The sequence below is a fragment of the Pseudophryne corroboree genome, chromosome 4 (genome assembly GCF_028390025.1).
Source record: "Pseudophryne corroboree isolate aPseCor3 chromosome 4, aPseCor3.hap2, whole genome shotgun sequence".
Taxonomy (NCBI): Eukaryota; Metazoa; Chordata; class Amphibia; order Anura; family Myobatrachidae; genus Pseudophryne; species Pseudophryne corroboree.
Window position 1 is genome coordinate 606135634 of NC_086447.1, and position 24791 is coordinate 606160424.

Consider the following 24791-nt stretch of genomic DNA (forward strand, 5'->3'; position numbering starts at 1 on the left):
CCCGTCTATACCCCATGGTTCTTGAAGTGTCCCCAGCATTCTCTAGGATGTTGGAGAAATAGACAAAATTAAGTCCGTCTGTGTGTCTCTGTCTCGCCAATGTATAGCAATTCCATACAATACTCCTACAGATATTAGCTTAGTGAAAACAATTTCATACCATAACGTGTTGGAGACAGGAGAGCAAGAGTGTTTCTTTGAATATAATATACCACCCCGTACATTTATGGATTCGGTAGAGTCCCATCATCCCTGGCCAATCTAGAACGTCACCATCTATCCCGTTTCTCAGAAAACCTGGAGTCAGAGCCACGTGCTTTGAACATATGCCTCATGTTGGGCCACATCGTTAACTAGTGCCCTCCATTGATATACATTAGGGGAATCAGCTGAAAACCAGACTCTTGCTATAACAACTTTAGCTAAAAGTAGTAAGACATAGGACATATCTATAAATCGTGACAGAGTGAGTCTCCTCAAGATCTAATCTGAATAAACATATCCTTGGATTTGTAGCAGGAAGGGAAGGAGAAGTTAACATCCCTCCACATGCCATTCCAAAATGAATTAACCAAAGGGCAATCCCATAACATATGCCAGAACCCAGCATTTTCAGCCTGACATTTGGTACAAAGAGAATTCTCTCTTTGCAGCTCTCTACAAGGACACAGGCGTACAGTAGATTCTATGAAAGACATAGAAAAACACTTGTCGATATCTAATACAAGAGGTGGTGTATTTAATAGACCCCAACACTTGGATCCAATGTTCATTAGCTAGAGGTCCCAAATCAGTTTCCCATTTTAGTGTAAGGCAATTCAATAGGTCTGTGTTTAATCACACATTAATAGCAGTATACGTAGAAGATACTTTCCCCTTCACGGCCAAATCGAATAACAGCATCTTAATAGGAGAGAGAGAGGGAAGAGGAAGAGGAAGAAGAGGACTGCTCGGCCAAGAATCCCACCATAGCCAGGTCCACTGTGTCAGTAGTCTAGCTAGATAGATGTGTCAGTTGTGCAGCTATATAATAAAACCTAAGATCAGGGAGGTCGAATCCCCCTGATAGCGGAGAGTTATATAAAGTTTTAATGGAGACTCTAACTGGTTTGTTACCCCACATAAATGACGATAGTATACTCTCAATTCCACTAAATACTTTCTTCGGAATATAGACTGGGGAGTTTTGCAAAATATACAAAAATGTATGCTGGGTGGCCATTTTAAATAACTGAATGCATCCACGAACAGATAAAGGCAATTTTCTCCAGGCATGAGCTTTTTCCTTAAAATTCATCACTATGGGGGTCAATATTGTGAACCACATACGCTGAAGCTCAGGGTGTGATCCAAATACCGAAGTACTTGAACTGCAGCATCCGCTGCAAAGGATGAGCTGCACACACATCTTCAGGAATATGAAATGAAACAGGGAAAATAATAAGAATTTACTCACTGTTAATTCTATTTCTCGTAGTCCGTAGTGGATGCTGGGAACTCCGTAAGGACCATGGGGAATAGACGGGCTCCGCAGGAGACTGGGCACTCTAAGAAAGAATTAGGACTACTGGTGTGCACTGGCTCCTCCCTCTATGCCCCTCCTCCAGACCTCAGTTAGGGAAACTGTGCCCGGAAGAGCTGACACAACAAGGAAAGGATTTGGAATCCCGGGTAAGACTCATACCAGCCACACCAATCACACCGTACAACTCGTGATAACTATACCCAGTTAACAGTATGAATAACAACTGAGCCTCACTGAACAGATGGCTCAGAACAATAACCCTTTAGTTAGGCAATAACTATATACAAGTATTGCAGACAATCCGCACTTGGGATGGGCGCCCAGCATCCACTACGGACTACGAGAAATAGAATTACCGGTGAGTAAATTCGTATTTTCTCTGACGTCCTAGTGGATGCTGGGAACTCCGTAAGGACCATGGGGATTATACCAAAGCTCCCAAACGGGCGGGAGAGTGCGGATGACTCTGCAGCACCGAATGAGCAAACTCAAGGTCCTCCTCAGCCAGGGTATCAAACTTGTAGAATTTTGCAAACGTGTTTGATCCCGACCAGGTAGCAGCTCGGCAAAGTTGTAAAGCCGAGACCCCTCGGGCAGCTGCCCAAGAAGAGCCCACCTTCCTCGTGGAATAGGCCTTCACAGAATTAGGATGCGGCAGTCCAGCCGCAGAATGTGCAAGTTGAATCGTGGAGCAGATCCAGCGAGCAATAGTCTGCTTAGAAGCAGGAGCACCCAGCTTGTTGGGTGCATGCAGGATAAACAGCGAGTCAGTCTTTCTGACTCTAGCCGTCCTGGAAACATAGATTTTCAGGGCCCGGACTACATCCAGCAACTTGGAGGCCTCCAAGTCCCCAGTAGCCGCAGGCACCACAATAGGTTGGTTCAAATGAAACGCTGATCCCACCTTAGGGAGGAATTGGGGACACGTCCTCAATTCTGCTCTGTCCATATGGAAGATCAGATAGGGGCTTTTACAGGACAAAGCCGCCAATTCTGACACCCGTCTAGCCGAAGCCAAGGACAAAAGCATGACCACTTTCCACGTGAGATACTTTAATTCCACGGTCTGAAGTGGCTCAAACCAATATGATTTTAGGAAATCCAACACAACGTTGAGATCCCAAGGTGCCACCGGGGGCACAAAAGGGGGCTGAATGTGCAGCACTCCCTTAACAAACGTCTGAACTTCAGGCAGTGAAGCCAGTTCTTTTTGAAAGAAAATAGACAGGGCCGAAATCTGGACTTTAATGGAACCCAATTTTAGGCCCATAGTCACTCCTGACTGTAGGAAGTGCAGAAAACGACCCAGCTGAAATTCTTCTGTGGGGGCCTTCATAGCCTCACACCAAGCAACATATTTTCGCCATATGCAGTGATAATGCTTTGCCGTCACATCTTTCCTAGCTTTTATCAGCGTAGGAATGACTTCAACCGGAATGCCCTTTTCCATTAGAATCCGGCGTTCAACCGCCATGCCGTCAAACGCAGCCGCGGTAAGTCTTGGAACAGACAGGGCCCCTGCTGTAGCAGGTCCTGTCTGAGAGGCGGAGGCCAAGGGTCCTCTGAGATCATTTCTTGCAGTTCCGGGTACCAAGTCCTTCTTGGCCAATCCGGAACGATGAGTATAGTTCTTACTCCTCTCTTTCTTATTATCCTCAGCACCTTTGGTATGAGAGGAAGAGGAGGGAACACATAAACCGACTGGTACACCCACGGTGTCACTAGAGCGTCCACAGCTATTGCCTGAGGGTCCCTTGACCTGGCGCAATATCTTTTTAGCTTTTTGTTTAGGCGGGACGCCATCATGTCCACCTGTGGCCTTTCCCAACGGTTTACAATCAGTTGGAAGACTTCTGGATGAAGTCTCCACTCTCCCGGGTGGAGGTCGTGCCTGCTGAGGAAGTCTGCTTCCCAGTTGTCCACTCCCGGAATAAACACTGCTGACAGTGCTATCACGCGATTTTCCGCCCATCAGAGAATCCTTGTGGCTTCTGCCATCGCCATCCTGCTTCTTGTGCCGCCCTGTCGGTTTACATGGGCGACCGCCGTGATGTTGTCTGACTGAATCAGCACCGGCTGGTTTTGAAGCAGGGGTCTTGCCTGACTTAGGGCATTGTAAATGGCCCTTAGTTCCAGAATATTTATGTGTAGGGAAGCCTCCTGACTCGACCATTGTCCTTGGAAGTTTCTTCCCTGAGTGACTGCCCCCCAACCTCAGAGGCTTGCATCCGTGGTCACCAGGACCCAGTCCTGTATGCCGAATCTGCGGCCCTCTAGAAGATGAGCACTCTGCAGCCACCACAGCAGAGACACCCTGGCCCTCGGGGACAGGGTGATCAGCCGATGCATCTGAAGATGCGATCCGGACCACTTGTCTAACAGATCCCACTGAAAGATCCTTGCATGGAATCTGCCGAATGGAATTGCCTCGTAAGAAGCTACCATCTTTCCCAGGACTCGCGTGCAGTGATGCACCGACACCTGTTTTGGTTTCGGGAGGTCTCTGACCAGAGATGACAACTCCTTGGCCTTCTCCTCCGGGAGAAACACCTTCTTCTGTTCTGTGTCCAGAATCATACCCAGGAACAGCAGACGCGTCACAGGAACCAGCTGCGACTTTGGAATATTCAGAATCCAGCCGTGCTGTTGTAGCACTTCCTGAGATAGTGCTACTCCGACCAACAACTGCTCCCTGTACCTCGCCTTTATAAGGAGATCGTCCAAGTATGGGATAATTATAAATCCCTTTTTTAGAAGGAGTATCATCATTTCGGCCATTACTTTGGTAAATACCCTCGGTGCCGTGGACAGACCAAACGGCAACGTCTGGAATTGGTAATGGCAGTCTTGTACCACACAACGGAGGTACACCTGGTGAGGTGGGTAAATGGGGACATGCAGGTAAGCATCCTTGATGTCCAGTGATACCATGTAATCCCCTTCTTCCAGGCTTGCAATAACCGCCCTGAGCGATTCCATTTTGAACTTGAACTTCCTTATATAAGTGTTCAAGGATTTCAAATTTAGAATGGGTCTCACCGAACCGTCTGGTTTCGGTACCACAAACATTGTGGAATAGTAACCCCGTCCCTGTTGAAGGAGGGGAACTTTTATTATCACCTGCTGGAGGTACAGCTTGTGAATTGCCGCCAGCACTACCTCCCTGTCCGGGGGAGTGGCTGGCAAGGCTGATTTGAGGTAACGGCGAGGGGGAGACGTCTCGAATTCCAGCTTGTATCCCTGAGATACCACTTGTAGAACCCAGGGATCCACCTGTGAGCGAACCCACCGGTCGCTGAAGTTCCGGAGACGGGCCCCCACCGCACCTGGCTCCACCAGTGGAGCCCCAGCGTCATGCGGTGGATTTAGTGGAAGCAGGGGAGGATTTTTGTTCTTGGGAACTGGCTGTATGGTGCAGCTTTTTCCCTCTACCCCTGCCTCTGGGCAGAAAGGACGCGCCTTTAACCCGCTTGCCTTTCTGGGGCCGAAAGGACTGTACCTGATAATACGGTGCTTTCTTAGGCTGTGAGGGAACCCGAGGTAAAAATGACGACTTCCCAGCTGTTGCTGTGGAAACGAGGTCCGAGAAACCATCCCTAAACAATTCCTCACCCTTGTAAGGCAAAACCTCCATGTGCCTTTTAGAATCCGCATCACCTGTCCACTGCCGAGTCCATAATACTCTCCTGGCAGAGATGGACATTGCATTTATTCTAGATGCTAGCCGGCAAATATCCCTCTGTGCATCTCTCATAGATAAGACTACGTCTTTAATATGCTCTATGGTTAGCAATATAGGGGTATATGCAATTGCGGTCAAATTCCCGAAATTGTCGAATTTCGGGTAATTTTCGACCAAAAAAAAAATTCGCCTATGCAATTCAGTGCTTTCCGACCAAAAAACGGACTTTCAAAATTCGACTTTTGAAATTCGAATTTTTGCAAATTCGACTTTTCTGCAATGATACAAGTGCTGCAATTCGACCAAAGCATATTCAATTCAAGTTTGGAAATTCGACAGCAGTGCTTTTAGCCTGCAAATTCGTCATTTTCAATCCGCCACACTTTGGAGGGTGAAAACAAATAAAAAAAATTTAAACATGTTTTTTTTTGTGTTTTTTTTTTTGGGAATAGCAGATCTATTTATATTAGAAGGGATTAGGTACTTTTTTTTTTTTGGAGGCACAAATATTATTTATATATTTTTTTTAAATATTATTTTTTTTATTGCTGGAACGGTAAAATCCTAAAAAAAAATGGCGTGGGGTCCCCCCTCCAAAGCATAACCAGCCTCGGGCTCTTCGAGCTGGTCCTGGTTCTAAAAATGCGGGGAAAAAATTGACAGGGGATCCCCCGTATTTTTAAAACCAGCACCGGGCTCTGCGCCTGGTGCCAAAAATACGGGGGACAAAAAGCGTAGGGGTCCCCCGTATTTTTAACACCAGCATCAGGCTCCACTAGCTGGACAGATAATGCCACAGCCGGGGGTCACTTTTATGCCGTGCCCTGCGGCCGTGGCATTAAATATCCAACTAGTCACCCCTGGCCGGGGTACCCTGGGGGAGTGGGGACCCCTTCAATCAAGGGGTCCCCCCCCCCAGCCACCCAAGGGCCAGGGGTGAAGCTCGAGGCTGTCCCCCCCCATCCAATGGGCTGCGGATGGGGGGGCTGATAGCCTTTTGTGATCATGAAAAGAATATTGTTTTTTCCAGCAGTACTACAAGTTCCAGCAAGCCTCCCCCGCAAGCTGGTACTTGGAGAACCACAAGTACCAGCATGCGGGAGAAAAGCGGGCCCGCTGGTACCTGTAGTACTACTGGAAAAAAAATACCCAAATAAAAACAGGAGACACACACCGTGAAAGTAAAACTTTATTTCATACGTCGACACACACATACTTACCTATGTTCACACGCCGACATCGGTCCTCTTCTCCATGTAGAATCCAGGGGTACCTGAAAATAAAAGATCAATATACTCACCTCAGCCATGGTCCAGAGATAAATCCACGTACTTGTAGAAAAAAACAAAACGCAAATACCCGACCAAACGGACTGAAAGGGGTCCCATGCTGACACATGAGACCCCTATCCCCGAATGCAGAGAGACCTGTCAGTGACAGCTGTCACAGAAAGGTCTCTATAGCCAATCAGGAAGCGCAACTTCGTTGCGCTCACCTGATTGGCTCTGCGCGTCTGAGCAGACAGCGCATCGCACAGCCCAGTCCATTATATTCAATGGTGGGAACTTAGCGGCTAGCGGTGAGGTCACCCGCCGGTCAGCTGCTGACCGCGGGTTAACCCCACCGCTACCCGCAAAGTTCCCACCATTGAAAGTAATGGAGCGGCTTTGCGATGCGCTGTCACAGCACAGACAGCGCACAGCCAATCAGGTGAGCGCCACGGAAGTAGCGCTTTCTGATTGGCTGAAGGGACTTCAGTGACAGGAGTCACGTGATGTCCCGGGATTCGGGAGAAAGGGGTCTGATGTGAAAGCATGGGACCCCTTTCTTAGTCCGGTATGGATCGGTGTTCGTTTTTTTGTTTTGCCAAGTACGTGGATTATCTCTGGACCTGGATGTACCTCTGGACGCTGGAAGGCGAGTATAATTTTTTCACAGGTACCTCGGATCGTCGGAGACCGTGGCAGTCGGCGTGTCAACATAGGTAAGTATGTGTGTGTCGGTAGTGTGTAATAAAGTTTTACTATCAAGGTGTGTGTGTACTGTTTTTATTTGGGTATTTTTTTTCCAGTAGTACTACAGGTACCAGCGGGCCCGTTTTTCTCCCGCATGCTGGTACTTGTGGTTCTCCAAGTACCAGCTTGCGGGGGAGGCTTGCTGGGACTTGTAGTACTACTGGAAAAAACAATATCTTTTTATTATCACAAAAGGCTATCAGCCCCCCCATCCGCAGCCCATTGGATGGGGGGGGACAGCCTCGGGCTTCACCCCTGGCCCTTGGGTGGGGGGGGGGGGGGTCCCCACTCCCCCAGGGTACCCCGGCCAGGGGTGACTAGTTGGTTATTTAATGCCACGGCCGCAGGGCACGGCATAAAAGTGACCCCCGGCTGTGGCATTATCTGTCCAGCTAGTGGAGCCCGATGCTGGTGTTAAAAATACGGGGGACCCCTACTCTTTTTGTCCCCCGTATTTTTGGCACCAGCACCAGGCGCAGAGCCCGGTGCTGGTTTTAAAAATACGGGGGATCCCTGCCCAATTTTTCCCCTGCATTTTTAGAACCAGGACCAGCTCGAAGAGCCCGAGGCTGGTTATGCTTTGGAGGGGGGACCCCACGCCATTTTTTTTTCCGGGTTTTTCCCGTTTTTTAAAATCGCGGCAAAATCCGCCAAATCGGCCGATTTTCGCCCGCGATTCTGGCGAATCCGTTTTTCATTGAATATGGTGAATTCCGGAAGCCACCTTCGGGAATTCACCTGTCGAATTAAGTCGAATTAAAAAACGGCGAAAAATTGCCGCGATTCGCCGTGAATTGCATATACCCCATAGTGTCCCTGTCAAAGGAATCAATGTTATCAGACAGGGAATCAGACCACGCTGCTGCAGCACTGCACATCCATGCTGAAGCCATAGCAGGTCTCAGTATAGTACCTGAGTGTGTATATACAGACTTCAGGATAGCCTCCTGCTTTCTATTCGCAGGCTCCTTTAAGGCGGCCGTATCCTGAGACGGCAGTGCCACCTTTTTTGACAAGCGTGTGAGCGCTATATCCATCCTCGGGGATGTCTCCCAGCGTAACCTGTCCTCTGTCGGGAAAGGGTACGCCATCAGTAACTTTTTAGAAATCACTAGTTTCTTATCGGGGGAAGCCCACGCTTCTTCACACTTCATTTAACTCATCTGATGGGGGAAAAAAACCACTGGTTGCTTTTTCTCCCCAAACATAAAACCCTTTTTAGTGGTACCTGGGTTAATGTCAGAAATGTGCAACACATTTTTTATTGCCGTAATCATGCAACGGATGCCCCTTGTGGATTGTGTATAGGTCTCATCCTCGTCGACACTGGAGTCAGACTCCGTGTCGACATCTGTGTCTGCCATCTGAGGTAGCGGGCGTTTTTGAGCCCCTGATGGCCTTTGAGACGCCTGGGCAGGCACTGGCTGAGAAGCCGGCTGTCCCACGGCTGTTACGTCATCCAGCCTTTTATGTAAGGAGTTGACACTGTCGGTTAATACCTTCCACATATCCATCCACTCTGGTGTCGACCCCGCAGGGGGTGACATCACATTTATCGGCACCTGCTCCGCCTCCACATAAGCCTCATCAAACATGTCGACACAGCCGTACAGACACACCGCACACACACACACAGGGAATGCTCTGACTGAGGACAGGACCCCACAAAGTCCTTTGGGGAGACAGAGAGAGAGTATGCCAGCACACACCACAGCGCTATATAAACAGGGATTTACACTACACAAAGTGATTTTCCCTATAGCAGCTATAATACACAGTTTTGCGCCTAAATTTAGTGCCCCCCTCTCTTTTTTACCCTATTGAGCCTGGAAACTGCAGGGGAGAGCCTGGGGAGCGTCCTTCCAGCGGAGCTGTGAAGAGAAAATGGCGCCAGTGTGCTGAGGGAGATAGCCCCGCCCCTTTTTCGGCGGGCTTCTCCCACTTTTTATATTAATATTATGGCAGGGGATTTTTATACATATATAGTTTATTAGACTATATTATGTGTTTTTTTGCCATGTTAAGGTACTCTAATTGCAGCCCAGCGCCCCCCCCCCCCCCCCCCCCAGCGCCCCCCCCCCCCCCCCCCCCCAGCGCCCTGCACCCATCAGTGACCGGAGTATGTGGTGTGCATGGGGAGCAATGGCGCACAGCTGCAGTGCTGTGCGCTACCTTAATGAAGACCGGAGTCTTCAGCCGCCGATTTCCAGGACGTTCTTCTTGTTCTTGCTTCTGGCTCTGCAAGGGGGACGGCGGCGCGGCTCCGGGACCGGACGACCGAGGCTGGGCCTGTGTTCGATCCCTCTGGAGCTAATGGTGTCCAGTAGCCTAGAAGCCCAAGCTAGCTGCAAGCAGGTAGGTTCGCTTCTCTCCCCTAAGTCCCTCGTAGCAGTGAGTCTGTTGCCAGCAGATCTCACTGAAAATAAAAAACCTAATAAATACTTTCTTTTCTAGGAGCTCAGGAGAGCCCCTAGTGTGCAACCAGCTCGAGCCGGGCACAGATTCTAACGGAGGTCTGGAGGAGGGGCATAGAGGGAGGAGCCAGTGCACACCAGTAGTCCTAATTCTTTCTTAGAGTGCCCAGTCTCCTGCGGAGCCCGTCTATTCCCCATGGTCCTTATGGAGTTCCCAGCATCCACTAGGACGTCAGAGAAATTTGACTTGCCCCAATTGATCAACAGACCTGAATAAATACCAAACGTTCTAACTATTTGGAACACAGCATGCAGGGATCCCACCGAGTCTTGCAAAAATAGGAGCATATCGTCCAAGTAAAGGGCCACAAAATCCAAAGCCTCCCAAAACCTAATTCCCCGAACCTCCGTAGTGGTACGTAACAAGCTAGCAAGGCTTCGATAGCTATTGCAAATAGCGCTAGCGAAAAGGGGCATCCCTGCCAGGGCCTCCTCGCCAGCTGGAATGCGGCTGAAGTAAATCCATTTACCGACACTCAAGTCATTGGGGAGGAATACAATATTTGAAGAAGGCTAATAAACCAAGCAATTTTCCTAAGTACACCCCAAAGGTACACCCATTCTACCGAGTTGAAGGTCTTGGCAGCGTCAAGAGACACTACCACTGCCCCCATCTTTATTAAGTCATGTCTTTGTAGATGGCAAAACAATCTATGCAGATTCTGGGTGGTAGATATACCTGGCATAAACCCAGTCTGATCAGGGTGAATAATAGAAGTAATAACTGAATTCAGACGAGCTGCCAAAACCTTTGCCAAGACTAACGTCTGTGGTCAAAAGGGAAATGGGTCGGAAAGACTCCGGTACAGTGAGGTCCTTCCCTGGCTTAACTACAACAATAATATTGGCCTCTGACATAGATTGAGAGAGAGTTCCCCATTCAAAGAGTGAATTAAACAATTCCAACAAGTAGAGAATGAAGAACTCTTAAACATTTATATATACCTCCACAGGAAGCCCATCGCACCCAGGAGCTTTTGATGTAGGGAGAGAAGAGACCACTGCCTCTATCTCTTCCAATGTGAATGGTGCGTCTAAGACTTCAGCATCTTCCTGACGCAAACATGGCAGCTCAACCGGAGCCCGATTCCCAAAGCTGCTCAGCAGAATAGGAGACCCGAGAGGCGTACAATTGGGAGTAATAATCACGGAAAGCTTCCGTCACATCTGCCCCAGAGTAACATAACCGGTCACTAGAATTACGCACACACTGAACAACATTATTGCAGGATTCATCTCGAGCTAAATAAGCCAAATAGCTACCACCCATGTCCGCTTGGAAGTACTGCTCATGCCTAAAGAAAAGGAGCCTATGCCTAGATTTTTCGAACAAATAGTCTGGCCACTTCTTCTATGCATCTTGCTATAGTATTCTGTCACATATTGAGCCTCCAGCCGCTGGCACAGGGCCTCTAAACGAACCTCTTCTCTCCGATTAAATAGTTTAATTTCAGTGATTCTTTTAATAAACAAACCACGCATGAAAGCCTTAAAAGGCGCCATGCCTAACTGCTGGGTCTAAATATGTTAAATTGTCATTTTAGAACCCCTCCTAGGATGCAACAAAGTCTGAGCCTGCCCTCAGCAGGGTTAACCAGAAAGGATTAAGTTTCCAAATTCTCGCTCCCCTATCCTGATCTATTTTCAAAGTGAGAGAAAGAGAGAGTGATCAGAAATACCACTTTGAAGGTATCCCACCTCTGCCACAGCCGGCGATAGATCAGGGGAGATTAAAACTAAATCTAAATGGGAGAGAGAGTGTGAAAAGCAATAGCACTATTCAGCAATATTCCAGTTTCTCCATATATCCACCAACCCCAGCTCGGCGACTAAACGTGAAAATGGGGTGAGAGGGAGTCTGAGAAGTAGACACAGCGGCCTCTCTCCATCTATCTAAATTTTTGTCCATTACATTATTAAAAGTTCCCTAAACATATTGTAGGGGTCGCCGGGGACTGGGCTATAAATCTGGCAGCCTGCTGTTGAACCTCATTGTTATATGGAGGTGGGACATAAACAGCCAGCACATGCAACAGGCTGCGGCTAACATGAGCGCGCAAAAAAATTATATTTGCCATGTACATCCACTTCACAGGACTCCAAGTGAAACTGCACAGATTTCCCATAAGTACCGATATACCCCTAGCATTACTGGAGAAGGTAGAATTTAACATATGCCCAACCCAAGGTTTCTTAAGCGCCAGAACTTTGCTGCCTAGCAAGTGTGTCTCTGACAAACATTCTAGAAGCCTGATATTTTTTTATCCTGAGATAGGACAAAGGACCTCTTAATCTTGTTGTTCAATCCCCTAACATTCCAGCCAAGCAGACGGAGCCCACCAGATTCAACAGTCATAGGGCTGGAAGAGGAAAAGAACAGAATGGGTCAGAAAAAGATAGAGAAAAGAAGTGGGACAACACTCCACTATAAGACATAACATGTTACCAGGAGGAGTAGCAGAAAACAGTACATATCCATTAGCACTTGTCAAAGTCGAAAAATATTGTGATTCACAATGCCTTGTACTAACCCCAATGCACATGCCCGCTGCTCGTGCACCCACTCCCCCGTGCGTACGCATCCCCTCAGGTTGCGTAAGGGACGCTCCGACGTCTCCTGCGCGTGGAGATGTGTATTTACGGCGGAGTTTGTGAGCATCTAGCGAGCGACTCGATCGCAACATATTTAACCTAAATAGTGTGTTTTATAGATAGTAGTTCCCTTAACAATGTCAGAAAGTATGTTTAGTGTAAACGGTTCTTGGACAGAGAAATTCCTCTTTGCATGATATGAAGGGTCAGACAAAGGTAGAACGGTGATGTCTAGTATCCAGCTGTAGAGTATTTTAAATGTAACATTTCGGTGTTGGTTAGGAAGAGATTGTTCGCTCCTGCGTATAGTTATGTTTAAAAGTAGTTTCTAGACATTTACTGTATTTGCTGTTCATTATCCATGCGGCGGGAATCCTGAGGATACCTCCCACCTGAGCAGTTGGAAATAGACACAGCCCACCTGTTCGAACCCACCTATGATCTTTTGTTATAATGCAGAGACACATTCCTGTGTCCAATGAACTATAAGATTATAGGGACCATTGTATTGTTACTGTATGTTGTGTATATAAAGGCCACCATTGCTGGACCAGCACTCACTCTCTCTACAAAGGTTTTCAACACTGAAGGCTGAGGGCTGGTCCAGGACGCGCTTGCGAATCATTCCCACGTGTGTAAGTTTCTCTGTAGCCATTTTGTTATTCTTTATGTACGCCATTCGTTCTCATTTTGTTATCCTTTAAGTGTTTGCCATTTTATTCTCTTTGTGTTTATTCTGTTTGCGATCGTTCGCTATTGTTCACATTTATTTCTTGTTATTCTGTTTAGGTATTGATGTTAGGTCTGTAGTGTATAAGCTGTAACTGTTTTTCCCCTTTTTATACTAAAGTATCTTCTACGAAGGTGTTGGAACCTTACCAGGTCTTGTGTGTTTTACCAGTTTTTGAATAGGGTTTCTGAGCGTCTCAATCGCTCAAACAGCTTTAATATTATCAGGGTCAATAAGTGTTACATTGTGGTAATATTACAGTACTAAGGTTTACAGTATAAGCATACCCTTACAGTGTGTTGTTAAACAAGGTTTACAGTGTGTCATTCAGTGAGCGTCAGCGCCGCTCGTGTCTCACTCTCACGGCACAGCATCCGCTACGCCAACAGCGTAGCAGTACGGTACTCGGGCCGCCTATAGCGTGCTCGATACCAAGCGTAAGCCCGTGAGCGTACGTGCCGCTCGTGCGTCGCGCCCACGGTTTAGCGTCTGCTACGCTAAGTGCGTACCCTTACGGTACTCCGTGCCCCGATTGCGTACTAGTCCATAATAAGTATATAGCTTATGTTCAAAGGTAAATATTTGACTATCAATTGGGGGCATCGTCCGGGCCTCCTCATATCCGCAGCCAAGCGGAACCAGGCAGACTTTTATCCATCAGCAAAGGGCGGGAAGGTAGTATCCCCTGTATCCGTGTTTATGGTTGGGGATACGGTAGTGCTGATCAGATAAGCGTCTGCTTCGCTTGGTTTGTAGGGATGCTGGTGGATCCGGAACCGAAAGGTAAGAACGTTAAGCTATTGTTTTTGTTTTGTTTTTTAAACTGTTTTAATTTCTGTTTGGTGCAAATTGCATACGCAACACACACACACACACACACACACACACCTGTATTTTCATTCGTGTACTTTCACATATCTAAATGTCCTGTTTGCCATTTGCATTGATAAACGTGCCGAGAGAAAATTGGTTGCTATTTTAGTTAAAAGTAAAGAGTAATACTTAATGGAGTAATTGTAAAAACACGCACGCAGCATAGAAGATACTGTGTGGTGTTTGGTAAGCGTTTATAGTGAAAGATCGCTTACATTTATAGAAGCGTGTTATTTGTGTTACTGCGGACGTATCCGGCCTGTGTACACGTGTCTCTCACCGAGTGCGAGACAGCGTACGCGACGCAAAGGCCTACACACGTGGCGTAAATTACGCAACATGCGTACAGATACGCCCACTAGATACAAATCACACGATAGCATTGTTTTAGTAAGGCGATACGGAAGCCTCGAGATAATAGCACAATTTCTTTCAGTTTCCTAAAACTAGTTAAAGGAAAAAGATCCTTCTCTTGCTGCATCTCCTCTGGGATTAACCTGTGTTACCTGAATGAAAGTAATTTTCTGTACAGAAAAATCAAAGTATATTTGAAGTGAAAGAAGCGTGTGTATGCAAGTGAATTTTTCTTTTGGGTGAACCTTGAGAAAAATCGGGATCTCGTAGAAGTACACCCGTGAAGTGAAGCACAGGGTGGCGTGGAAGGCATCTCACGTTAACAGTGAAATAAGGTAAAAGGAGCAAGTAGTGTTACAGCAGACCAGAAGGTCGCTAAAATCAGAAATCCGTTAAAAGTACCTATACGAAGTTCTGAAGACCCTGACTTAAGAAGAGTCAGAGGTAAGTAAGCGCAACCCAGAGGGGGGTTGGCGCAAAACCCATATAGGCCCGTGTTGAGAATACGCTGCGGCTGAAGGTTTCGCAGCCTAAACTACCGATTCCGCTGGTCGTTAGGCGGATAAGTAATAGTTACTTATACGAAGTGTGACTGTACCGCACGTAATTGTGTGCATTAGTTGGTTACCTTGATACCCATTCAGTTTTTGTGGGATCATAAACGCTATTTGTACATTCTAACGTGATTTGTGTAGGTTTTTTTTTATTTTAAGGGAGGTTCGCTGTTCACTCAGGAATTCTTCAACGGCCAATACTTACTGGGGAGGGTAGCATACTCCCACAAGCCCCAGTAAATAGCGGTTCATAGGGGCCCTAGGTTGAGTACAGCAGCGCTAATGCAGTTTCTGGGTGTATTGGTCAACGTGGGCGAGAGTGAGTTTAGGCACTCGTTGAACTTTCACCGTCGCCTTACCTCAGGCAACTTGGTTTTTTGTAGGAATTCGCTAAGAAGGCAATACCTGCAAATAATGGGGGCCAGTTGCTCAAGTAAGGGACGATCAACCAAGGTTCAGGTTGATTCAGTACCGCGACCAGTTGGGTCGGCCAGGTATATAATGTGTGAAAAATATGGATCACACACAGAGGTTTTATGCAAAGAATGGGAACGTATGACTGTGAACGATGGAGAACAGTTCTCCAGGGTGGGCAGTTTTGATCCTGAGGTGTTGCAAAATTTAAGGAGAAGGATAGGTCTAATAAAATCCGGAAAGCAACGGAATAGACATTATTATTGTTTACATTTATGGCAACAGGAAAGTGAGATACAAAGGGAATTAACTTACACAGCTTGTTCTCACTTTAGCAGGAAACACATGGCAACTGGAGAAACAATGGCCACAGAGAATGGCATACTGGGATATGATGATAATAATGCACTTAGTAACTGTATTAACGATGATAAGAGTAAATGTAATAAATGTAATAATGATAGAAGGAAAACTGATAAATGTACAAATTCTAACCCGTGCAAGTTGCACCCCATGTTAAACTTCCCTCAGGATTACAAGCAAGAAAGTGTGCCCAGCACGATGTCGGCACCTTTTCCAGCAGCCATCATACGAGACACCCAGGTGGGCACGGCCCAATCGGTAAAGGCAGTAGTCAAGCCCCCTAACGGAGGGTCAGGTGAGGTCGTGTCCACAGGTAAGTACGGTATTGTATATCATCCACAGACAATTGCACCTCACATTGTAGAGTCAACACAAGATGGTGTAATTGAACTAAATTCTGTCAGGGTGATCACAGTCCCCAATGGGAGGACTGACGCTCAGGGAGTCACTCCCGTCAGAGGCATTGCTATGCATTGTCCCTGGTCCCGGACAGAATTGAGGACAATTATGTCTGAATTTCCTGATCCCAGGAGCGATCTAGCTGCATGAAAAAGTTTCATTAAAGAACTAGGTAACGCCACTGAACCCACTAACAAAGGTTGGCGAACAGTACTGCGGGCATGTTTGCCTTCTACTATTGACCCCTTGAAATTAATTTCTGATTGTAGGTTAGACGAAGAGAGACCTCTCACCGATGCATACAATCAGGAAAATGTTAAGCAGATAAACATTCAATTAGGAGTATACTTCCCAACTGTTGTCAAGTGGAACAAAATCTTCTCCATAAGACAAAAAGAAGGTGAAACTGCTTCTAATTATTTCAATCGAGCACTGCAAGTAATGGCTAGATACACTGGGATTGCGGACATTGAGGAAAATGTACATCATAGAAAAGTAGCAGTTTATGTATTAATGGAAGGTTTAACAAAAGCGTTGAGAACAAGGGTACAGACCACTCAACCTAACTGGAGAAGTATCTCGGTGGCTGCGTTAAGAAAGTCCGCTGTTGGGCACGAGCGGAACATCAGCAAACACAGGGAGTCACAGGGCGGTAAGCAGATGACCATAAGTAAGCTACCTCAGTCTAAGCCCCAGACCCCTGTGGGTAAGTCAAATGTGATAAGATGTTATAGTTGCCAGAGGGAAGGTCATTTTGCACGAGATTGTATGTTTAGAGACCCACATAAGGTATATAAACCCCCTAGACAACGACATGACACACATAATTATAATCAGGGATCATATATGAAGAATTTTGGGCCGCACCTGTAATTTGCTGCCAGTAAAGTTGATCATTAGCCTTGATAGTAAGCCTGAGGTTACAGTCAATGTAATTGGGAGGTCAGTTCCTTGTAGACACAGAGACGGCCGGGTAAACTTTGTAATTGATCTTTAAATGTTTTCTTCTCATCTCTAACGTTCACCAGCAGAACTCAAACGTCACATGACTACTTGGTCTTTTCAGAGGTCTACCCAACCCCAGTATATCTTACCAGCATCGTTGTGTTTGGCCAGACGCAAAGGGTGGAGAGTGGAGATACTGGTGGGGGAGACTGTGCAGAGATACCGGTGGACATGTTGATGCGACAGCCTGTTGATGAATCTGACAATGTTTTTCTTTTCTAATTGTTCTCTCTCTTTTTGTTCTTTCATGTTGTACGGATAGTATGTCACACCTCAGTTAGACAAATGGTAATGCAAGATGTATGCTCCTTACAGAAAGATCGCTGATTTGGAAAGAATATTGTATCACCGGAGTGTTCGTTTTGGGAAGACTGAGAGACAGCACCTTTGAGATGACAGCCGAGCAAGAAGAACAACAAGACTAGAGGACAAATTATCTTAACAAGTTTCTTTCCCCTTCAATTATTTTCTGTACCCCCATTACAACTTTCCCTTTCTCCTCCTGTAAGATGGACTCGCCCCAAGAGACTGCAGTTCATGTTTTCCTGTTGACCCTGTTGTTGACCAGAGCAGTCTGTTTCGGTGAGAGTACCAGTGAGGTCGAGAAAGGATCTGGAATGGGTTCTGATGATCAGGATGGAGTCGTAGAATTCCAAGAGCAACACAATCACCGAGTAAAGGCGAGTATCAGAAAACGATCTGGTAGCCATGACACTAAGAGACATTGTGAAGGATTGTTAGCTGAAGAGAATTGTATCTGTAGGAATTGTGAAAACATAGTTGAGGACGGGTGCATCCAGAGATGTCAGTCCAGCATTAATATCAATATGGACCGTCATCCATTGAGTGACTATCACTCATTAGTGGGTAAGGTTTTAAACCAAACGGAATGCTGGGTGTGCTCACAAGTACCTCAAGGTAATAGAAAGTCAGGACTAGTGCCATACTCTTTAACGATAGATGAGGTACTTGAGTTAAGGGGTGGGAGACCGGTGGACAAGAAATTTAACGCCACTGAACCCACTAACAAAGGTTGGCGAACAGTACTGCGGGCATGTTTGCCTTCTACTATTGACCCCTTGAAATTAATTTCTGATTGTAGGTTAGACGAAGAGAGACCTCTCACCGATGCATACAATCAGGAAAATGTTAAGCAGATAAACATTCAATTAGGAGTATACTTCCCAACTGTTGTCAAGTGGAACAAAATCTTCTCCATAAGACAAAAAGAAGGTGAAACTGCTTCTAATTATTTCAATCGAGCACTGCAAGTAATGGCTAGATACACTGGGATTGCGGACATTGAGGAAAATGTACATCATAGAAAAGTAGCAGTTTATGTATTAATGGAAGGTTTAACAAAAGCGTTGAGAACAAGGGTACAGGGTAAATTTAATATTTCTTTCCCTCCTAGTTTGTAGCTCCACCAATACCATGTAGATAGGTCCCTAATATGTTTTAACATTTCCAATTCCCGAAAGCCGGGAAATTGGGAAGTGTCATGGAACAACCAAACCATGACATTTTCACACAGAGCCGATAGAATGCCCATCGACTCAGAGCTTATACGCCAAATAGCCAACAGTGGAAGATATTTCCAATATAGGTACACTCTAGGGAATAGGCCCCATGCGAGTTGGAGAAGTATCACCAGGATACTGTGCACATATCATACAACCTGATACGTGTACTAGACAGATGAGAGAGTTAGGGATAGGATTTTTTACCTGGAAGGTTCGTAATATGGTTATGTCATATTCTGTCCCATATGTCCTCCCCGATGACGCATATTTCATATGTGGGAGGAAGGCGTATAGGTTCCTTGCCCCAAACTCAGAGGGATTGTGTTACATTGGAAAAGTGTTGCCTGAAGTGATTTATTACCCGTCAATCGAGACAATGTTGTGCTAAAATGTGATTCCACGGTCCGTTTCTTTCACCAGTATCTCCTTTGGTTTCCTCCAAGGTACAAAGGCATCCACTTGGAAGAAGAATTTGATGACCCTTTATACAGACCACTGATGAACTGTGTCACCGACACCTGATGGACCCTTAGAGACTGTAATTTTATAAACACCTAATGAGCTTTTAGAGACTGTAATTCTTTTTATGGACACTTGAAGAAGCTTTGCTTGCCAATTACCGCAAAGCTACAGTAAAGATACGACAACCAGACAAGACATCAGACAAGACATCAACAAGACACCCAAAGACGACCACATACATAATCATACGACTGCATTTATAACGCATGTTTCTTATCTTCATCTCTACTATCTTCCGGTAGTGACACACATAGTCGACAGGTAATATAGGCACATATATTAGCACTCACATATTTTCTCCCTTCATGTATCATCAACTAATGTGCACCCCCATTTGTTGGAACTAAAAGCTGAAAAGAGCTCGGTAGAGTTTGTTAGCCCACTTACAGACCCATTAATACGGGATGAGAAGGATTCAATGTATACTTCGCAATACCTCAAAGCTTATTTTAGAACACGTACGGCACGATGATACATGACCCCTCAGACATGGATTTCATACACACATGCTTTTTACTATCCCACTAGGTCATACATTTCCCACCTCCTCCACTCCTCCCTACTCCCAATCATAATGAGGTATTTCATGGTAATATATTTTTCTGCTTGAATTGTTTAGATAGTGGCAGTTATTATTGACTGCCAAAGGGTGGACTGTCAAAGTCGAAAAATATCGTGATTCACAATGCCTTGTACTAACCCCAATGCACATGCCCGCTGCTCGTGCACCCACTCCCCCGTGCGTACGCATCCCCTCAGGTTGCGTAAGGGACGCTCCGACGTCTCCTGCGCATGGAGATGTGTATTTACGGCGGAGTTTGTGAGCGCCTAGCGAGCGACTCGATCGCAACATATTTAACCTAAATAGTGTGTTTTATAGATAGTAGTTCCCTTAACAATGTCAGAAAGTATGTTTAGTGTAAACGGTTCTTGGACAGAGAAATTCCTCTTTGCATGATATGAAGGGTCAGACAAAGGTAGAACGGTGATGTCTAGTAACCAGCTGTAGAGTATTTTAAATGTAACATTTCGGTGTTGGTTAGGAAGAGATTGTTCGCTCCTGCGTGTAGTTATGTTTAAAAGTAGTTTCTAGACATTTACTGTATTTGCTGTTCATTATCCATGCGGCGGGAATCCTGAGGATACCTCCCACCTGAGCAGTTGGAAATAGACACAGTCCACCTGTTCGAACCCACCTATGACCTTTTGTTATAATGCAGAGACACATTCCTGTGTCCAATGAACTATAAGATTATAGGGACCATTGTATTGTTACTTTATGTTGTGTATATAAAGGCCACCATTGCTGGACCAGCACTCACTCTCTCTACAAAGGTTTTCAACACTGAAGGCTGAGGGCTGGTCCAGGACACGCTTGCGAATCATTCCCACGTGTGTAAGTTTCTCTGTAGCCATTTTGTTATTCTTTATGTACGCCATTCGTTCTCATTTTGTTATCCTTTAAGTGTTTGCCATTTTATTCTCTTTGTGTTTATTCTGTTTGCGATCGTTCGCTATTGTTCACATTTATTTCTTGTTATTCTGTTTAGGTATTGATGTTAGGTCTGTAGTGTATAAGCTGTAACTGTTTTTCCCCTTTTTATACTAAAGTATCTTCTACGAAGGTGTTGGAACCTTACCAGGTCTTGTGTGTTTCACCAGTTATTGAATAGGGTTTCTGAGCGTCTCAATCGCTCAAACAGCTTTAATATTATCAGGGTCAATAAGTGTTACATTGTGGTAATATTACAGTACTAAGGTTTACAGTATAAGCATACCCTTACAGTGTGTTGTTAAACAAGGTTTACAGTGTGTCATTCAGTGAGCGTCAGCGCCGCTCGTGTCTCACTCTCACGGCACAGCGTCCGCTACGCCAACAGCGTAGCAGTACGGTACTCGGCCCGCCTATAGCGTGCTCGATACCAAGCGTAAGCCCGTGAGCGTACGTGCCGCTCGTGCGTCGCGCCCACGGTTTAGCGTCTGCTACGCTAAGTGCGTACCCTTACGGTACTCCGTGCGCCGATTGCGTACTAGTCCATAATAAGTATATAGCTTATGTTCAAAGGTAAATATTTGACTCTATCACACTTAACTTATCAGTTTCCAGCATAACAATGCAAGGCATATCAATGAAAAGCACACATAGAAACATAAAATGATGGCATAAAAAAAAAAACCCTGTCCCCGCCCACACCCACCCTATATAACCTTGAGAACCAAAGGCATACCTAGAACCCATAACGCAACAGCTAAAAATTTGTAGTTAAACCATCCTCAAAGAAACCAAAACTAAAAGGGATAGGGAAATGAACCCTACACTATATTCAGCAGGGACTCCCTACTAACAGCAAAAGTATGTTCCCTATTGTATTGTATGACGCCATACAATATTTAAACATGCAAATAAATTACAAACTGTAGCAAAGCCCATGCGATCAGTTTAGTATGTAATACCACAATAAAATCTAAGACATACTTGAAATATGCCTACCAAACAGTCAAACTCAATACCAGAGATCAATGAGGAGCGAAAAAGAAATGAACAGTTCTAGGTCTCAGTAACCCCCACTATGTAATAAAGAAGGATATAAACAATAGGTAAGTCTTTCAGCACGGGGTTGCCGCTGCAGCCAGTCCTCAGCGTCTTTTGGGAAAGCGAAGAAGCAAGTAGTGTTGTTGAATACCACTTGTAACCTTGCTGGAAAAAGCATGGAGATTGTGCATTTCGATCTCAAAGCTCTCTTTTAACATGGATATACTGCGAGAGATTCTTTTGCACTTGCAAGGCAAAATCCGGGAAGACGGAGACATTATGTCCATCAAATTGCAAAGGGCCCTTCGTCCGGGCCAACCGGAGTATAGAATCACGATCCTTGTGATGCAAAAAGCGTGCAATAAAAGTACTAGCAGTGGCTATTGGCGGAGGACGACGAGGTGGGTGCCTATGTGCACATTCCACAGCGAACTGAGGAGTGAACGCAATTTTAGCAAACAGCTTAATCAGCCACTTTTCAAGTAATGTCTCTGGGAGTCCGACAAACCTGACATTATTTTGCAGAAGTCTTCCCTCTATATCAGACAGTTTAGCTTGCAGAGACCATCTGAGTTGACAAGTCTTCCACTTTGTTTTGTAAAGGAGACGTAGTGTCCTCAAGAGCTGAGATCCGGTGTTCAGTCTCACCCACTCTTATTTTTCCTATATCTTGCTGCAGCAAAGAGACATCCATCTGCACTTGTCCAATCTTATCAGTAACCCTCTGTTCAGACGCAGAGATGGCCTGCAATATACTGTATGCTGGGTAGAATGTGCAGGCTCAGCCGATTCAGAGGCAAGCCACCCCCCCCCCCCGCTTCTGTGAAGGAGAGGACGGATTTAAATCCCCCTGCTTGGCAGCGTGAGTAGTTTGTGAGGATCTAGCAAACGTTTATAGCTTCATTGCAGCACCCGCTGCTTGTCCACCTTTCACCGTGGTCAAATCAAACAATAGAACTCGGACTGTGAAAGTTGTAGAGCAGGAACAATCACTATGAGAAAGGGTGCCAGGGTGGAGTTTATATACCAGAGGGTGTGAAACAGCGTTGAAGTCGTGGTAAGATTCCAAGATAACGTCCATAATTATCACCACATACAGAGTGACACAGCAAAATCAAGATATCACCAACAGGTCCAGTCACACAGCAATTTTAGCACAGCAGGAGGTGATCACAAACACCAGCATGAAAAAGTAAAAGTAGTGAGCTAGCTGAGTAGGCATACAACAGCAATTTCCACACTGCTGCAGACTGAATATAAAACACCAGGAGTGGATCAGTGATATTATGAGAGCAGCAGCAGTAATGTAATGGAGCAGGATGTCAGGACACGGGACAGGAGCAGAGTCCTGTAATTTAACAGTATAACATCCGTTTCATCCAAGCTGCAGCAGCTGTTGGTACTATATATCAGAATAACGCACTTATTCAACCCGATTGGGAACTCAGATGAGGGTAATGCAGAAGCCCTGCTTCCAGAAAGTCACATATGGGTGCTTGGCACACTGAGCAAGTAACAATTCTGCTGCAGTATAAAAGCAGTAGCAAGGCCCTGGTCCCCCGCAAGTTCCAAAAGCAATTGTATAAAAATCTACTAGGTAGCACACGATAGGAGCCACACGGTGTCCAGCCCTGCATCACCTCAGGTAAATGGTCCCAGCTAGGAAGGGAAAATGGCAGCCTCGTGGCGGGAAATGAATATGCGCCAAGTAGCTCCACAGTCCTGGCACAAAAAGGATCCTCCGCCACCACCACACAGGATCACCAACACCAAGTGCCTCAGTTCACCAGCTGGAGCGGTCGGGAGACAGGAGCGGTCGGGAGACAGCTGCGTCCAGAAGCACAGCACAGGACCGTCCAGTGAGGCCAGCCGCAGGGTCCTGTACGCAGGCCACACTGCGTACCTCCGATATACAGCGTTTTCCAGCAGCCATTGTCGCGTCTCACACACCGGAGGGTGCAGCATACAATGACACAACTGCACAGTGATTTTTATCCAAATAAGCGCCAGGGAACAGGATATTTAGAAAGATTAATGTATGGAGCTACAGCTTAGAGCTGCTACTCCATACTGAGCCAAGCCACGCCCCTCATTGAAATATTTTACACCATCCATAACCTATGAGTTATTGCAGTGGTTCCCAAACTTTTTGGAATCATGGCACCCTAGAGTATCAGAACTGTATTCACAGCACCCCTAGGCCAAAAACTTCTTAGCGACAAATTTTGAAATAAATATTAAAATCAAAAATTGTGTTTATATGTTATCTTTAGGTTCCATTATGTGGTGAGGAACAAGATTTTATTCGGTTTGTCCACATATTTTATGACTGGCAGCCACCAGCACTGGTTTTGCCTATTACATTGACCAGAAATAATTTTGATTGGTCCTGAACCTCCAATCCAAGGCACCCCTGCAAGTGTTCTGAGGCACCTCAGGGTGCCTAGGCACACAGTTTGGGAACCACTGGGTTATTGTTTAGACCATGGGCCTTCAACCTGCGGCCCTCCAGATGCTGTGGAACTACACATCCCAGCATGCCCTGCCACAGTTTTGCTATTAAGGCATGCTAAAACTGAGGCAGGGCATGCTGGGATGTGTAGTTCTACAACAGCTGGCGGGCCACAGGTTGAAGACCCATGGTTTACACAGTGGGGTAGAGAGAGACACCTTGAGGATATATTAATGCAATACCGGTTTACATTTGGCAGCTCTGAGAATTTCATGTTATGCTTCAAAATGTAAGAGACAACATGGGTGAGACTATCCAGCAACAATGAAGTAGATCAAGAAACTCAAACTTTTCTGCATGGCAGCCATAAAACACCCAAACTGCAAATAAATTAGGAAATAGGGTAAATTCTAAAATCAACAATCCCAATTTCCTTTGTTTTGTATGGATAAAAGGAGATTTATGGTAGACTTATAGGCACTATACACTGGGCGATATCAGTCAAAGATATGAACGATTTTGTTCATTAATGAACGAGATACCGTTCATATCTGAGTGTGGAGGCACCAGCGATGAACGATGCGCGGCCCTGCGCTCGTTCATCGCTGGTGCCCCGTCGGCTGTGCATGGTTAAATCTTTCTGCGAGGTACACTGGGTTCCACAGGGAAATATCGGGGTGTAGAGTTGGATCTTGATCCAGAGGCACCAACAGGCTAAAGCTTTGACTGTTCCCAGGATGCACTGCAGGGCCTCCTCTATATCCCTGCCTCCGGGCACTGG

The 24791-nt window shown here is 45.9% G+C and overlaps 1 protein-coding gene across 2 annotated transcripts in view; it reads right to left on the minus strand.

Annotated features, from left to right (window-relative positions):
• LOC134910040 (adenylosuccinate synthetase isozyme 2) overlaps positions 1-24791 on the minus strand; it is a 247055-nt gene that overhangs the window by 105380 nt on the left and 116884 nt on the right. The window contains exon 1 of one of the 2 annotated variants that reach the window (XM_063917593.1): positions 21517-22060. The exons of the other annotated variant lie outside the window; for it this stretch is intronic. The gene's annotated coding sequence lies outside the window, so the exon portion shown is untranslated. Of the gene's footprint in view, positions 1-21516; positions 22061-24791 lie in introns of those variants that run through there. 2 annotated transcript variants of the gene reach the window in all.